Raw genomic sequence first — 3,976 nt, 5'->3', positions numbered from 1 at the left:
TGGGAGATGCTGGAGGAACAAAAGTGGTAAACTCTCCACCAGTTTGGTGTTACTTTTATTTCTATGGTTCTCTGATCTGTCTGCTGATATATATTGAGTTCTCAAAGAGTTGCTCATGTATTCAGTACAAGTTTTAGAGATAAGTGGTGGATAAAGAGGTGTGTGTTTGTTACATTATATCCAGAAGCAAAAATCAACCCTCACTTTTAAACCCTATGCCACACCGCCTCTCCACATAGATATCCCATAGACCTTATGAGCTCATTATGTGCCAATCAGACTTCATTACCTATTCATTCACTTTAGTCTTACCTCTTCCAATGATCACTATCTCAATTAATCCCACCATCATTTACCTAGTTGTCCAAGCCCATTGGAATGACTGTTGCTGAAGCTGAAGCTCCAATACTTTGGCCACATGATGCAAAGAGCTGACTCTTTGGAAAAGACCCTGGATCTGGGAAAGATTGAAGGCAAAAGGAGAAGCAGGCAGCAGAGGATGAGATGGTTAGATGGCATCACCAACTCAATGGACATGAATTTGACCAAACTCCAGAAGATAGTGAAAGACAGGGGAGCCTGGTGTATTTCAGTCCATGGGGTCGCAAAGAGTCAGACACAACTTAGCAACTGAACAGCAATGAACAACCGAGCCCAAATCCTGGACATTGTCTGACTCTTCTCCCTCTATGCTGTTCACATCCAGTCATTCATTGATCCTTGCTTCTCCCTCCTTGTGGCTCAGCTGGTAAAGAATCTGCCTACAATGCAGGAGACATGCGTTCGATCCCTGGGTTGGGAAGATCCCCTGGAGAAGGGAAAGGCTACCCACTCCAGTATTCTGGCCTGGAGAATTCCATGAACTGTATAGTCCATGGGGTCGCAAAGAGTCAAACACAACTGAGTGACTTTCACTCACTCTCCCTTCTTATTTCCACAATCTTAAATTATTCAGGCCATTATTCTTTACCACCTGGATTATTGCTATAGTCAGCTAGTTGGTGTGACAGGCTGTTTTTTTTTAAATTCAACTTTCTACTTTCTATTGGCTGTATACACAAAAACACAAAATCATTAGCCAATATATTATTTTTATGCATTTTTATGGAAGTATAATTACTTTACAAAGTTGTGTTCATTTCAACTGTATAGTAGTTATATATATGTATATATATATATTCTTTTTTCAGATTCTTTCTCATTATAAGTTATTATAAAATATTGACTATAGTTCCCTATGCTATACAGTAGGTCCTTGTTGTTTTTCCTATTTTATATATAGTAGTTTATATTTGTTAATCCCAAACTCCTGATTTATCTCTTCCCCTCCCTGATATCCCCTTTGGTAACCATAAGTTTGTTTTCTATGACTGTGATTCTGTTTCTATGTTGTAAATAAGTTCTTTGTGACTCTGGACTGTAGCCTGCCAGGCTCCTTTGTCCATGGGATTTTTCAGGCAAGAATACTGGAGTGGGTTGCCATTTTCTCCTCTAGGAGATCTTCCTGACCCAGGGATCCAACCCATATCTCCTGTGTCTCCTGCATTGTAGGTGAATTCTTTACCTGTTGAGCCATCAGGGAAGCTCTTTATTATATATAATGTGTATATGTTAATACAAAACTCAAGATTTATCTCTCCCCCTCCCTGCTATCCCCTTTGGTAATGGTAAGTTTGTTTCCTATGACTGTGATTCTATTTGGTAAATAAGTTCATTTGTATCATTTCTTTTTAGATTCCACATATAAGTAAAATCATATGATATTTGTCTTTCTCTGTCTGACTTACTTCACTTAACACATGACAGTTTCCAGGTCCATCCACCTTGCTGCAAATGGCATTATTTCATTCTTTTCAATGGTTGAGTAATACTCCATTGTATATATGTACCACTTCTTTATCTGTTCATCTGCTGATGGATATTTAGAGTGTTTCAATGTCTTAAGCCCAATGTATTCCTGATGTTATCACAAGTTGAACTTACCCTGTTCAAGAAACAGAACATTCAGTTCAGTTCAGTCACTCAGTCGTGTCCGACTCTTTGCGACCCCATGAATCGCAGCACGCCAGGCCTCCCTGTCCATCACCAACTCCCGGAGTTCACTCAGATTCATGTCAATCAAGTCAGTGATGCCATCCAGCCATCTCATCCTCTGTCATCCCCTTCTCCTCCTGCCCCCAATCCCTCCCAGCATCAGAGTCTTTTCCAATGAGTCAACTCTCCGCATGAGGTGTCCAAAGTACTGGAGCTTCAGCTTTAGCATCATTCCTTCCAAAGAAATCCCAGGGTTGATCTCCTTCAGAATGGACTGGTTGGATCTCCTTGCAGTCCAAGGGACTCTCAAGAGTCTTCTCCAACACCACAGTTCAAAAGCATCAATTCTTCGGTGCTCAGCCTTCTTCACAGTCCAACTCTCACACCCATACATGACTACTGGAAAAACCATAGCCTTGACTAGACAGACCTTAGTCAGCAAAGTAATGTCTCTGCTTTTGAATATGCTATCTAGGTTGGTCATAACTTTTCTTCCAAGGAGTAAGTGTCTTTTAATTTCATAGCTGCAGTCACCATCTGCAGTGATTTTGGAGCCCCCCAAAATAAAGTCTGACACTGTTTCCCCATCTATTTCCCATGAAGTGATGGGACCAGATGCCATGATCTTCATTTTCTGAATGTTGAGCTTTAAGCCAACTTTTTCACTCTCCACTTTCACCTTCATCAAGAGGCTTTTTAGCTCCTCTTCACTTTCTGCCATAAGGGTGGTGTCATCTGCATATCTGAGGTTATTGATATTTCTCCCGGCAATCTTGATTCCAGCTTGTCCTTCTTCCAGCCCAGCATTTCTCATGATGTACTCTGCATATAAGTTAAATAAGCAGGGTGACAATATACAGCCTTGACATACTCCTTTTCCTATTTGGAACCAGTCTGTTGTTCCATTACCAGCATCCAAAATCCCCTCTTTTGTGCTTCCTTTAAAATACTACCCCTTCCCTTCTTCTTGTAGGTGACCACTATACCGACTCTCAACACCACAGCTTGTCTCTGCCATTTTAAAAACTTTATGTATAAATAAAATCATACTGTATAATTTTCTTGTGCCTAATTTCCTTAGCTCAACATTATATTTGTGAGAGTCAATCATGTTGCACATTGTTTTATTCTCACTGCTGTATAATATTCCATTGTATATCATCTATTTTATGGTTGATAAACATTGGGATTGTTTTCAGTGTGGCTTATTAAGAATATTGCTGCTATAGCTTCCCACACAGCATCGCCCTTGACTACTGAGACCACGCCCACTTTCGGCTCTTGTGCCTCAGCATGGCTGCTTTGGGTGTCCTGAGACTGCACTGCAGCCCTGAGGCTCACATGGGCAGCCAGTGGCAACTCCAGCAGGGCCTTGCTGCCAGCCCCTCTGGCTACCAGCCCGTTACGGAGCTCCCAGACTGATCTTAGGCGGATGGCTGCCCTTCTCCTCCAGTGAAAGGCCAGCTTTGAAGACAAACTCAAAGGGAAAAGTTTGAGAGATGAGTTGTACTGCTGTCACAGGAAATAGATGCTGGATTATAGGCATGGCAGCTCAGGCAGCAGGAGAAGTTGCAGAAAGAAGACAGGAAACAGCAGAATGCTCTTAAACCCAAAGCGTCTCTACTTCAGAACACACAACCAAGTCAATAAAAAAGTGACTCCTGTCCCCCTTCAAAAAAAAAAAAAAAAACACAAGAGTGCTGCTACAAGTACTCCACTCCTATACATGTCTTTTGGTGGCCATAAGCATTCATTTATACTTGCTATATACTTAATGATGATATTTCTGACATGTATATGTTCATCTTTCATAGATCCTGTAAAATTACTTACCAGAGAGGCTGTACCAATTTAAACCTCTACCAGTGATGTATGAGAGTTCCTGTTGCTCTATAGTTGGATAATACTTTAACAGATTAATATGTTTGTATATATTTTTCTC

The 3,976-nt window shown here is 41.0% G+C and overlaps 1 pseudogene; it reads left to right on the top strand.

The window, feature by feature from the left end:
• Positions 1–3,327: 3,327 nt before the first annotated feature.
• LOC120882137 lies at positions 3,328–3,724 on the top strand (annotated as a pseudogene).
• The last annotated feature ends 252 nt before the right edge of the window (positions 3,725–3,976 follow it).

Source organism: Oryx dammah, unplaced genomic scaffold (assembly GCF_014754425.2).
Source record: "Oryx dammah isolate SB20612 unplaced genomic scaffold, SCBI_Odam_1.1 HiC_scaffold_23, whole genome shotgun sequence".
Classification (NCBI taxonomy): domain Eukaryota; kingdom Metazoa; phylum Chordata; class Mammalia; order Artiodactyla; family Bovidae; genus Oryx; species Oryx dammah.
Note: the sequence above shows the minus strand (reverse complement) of the source record. Positions and strands in the feature narration are given on the sequence as shown.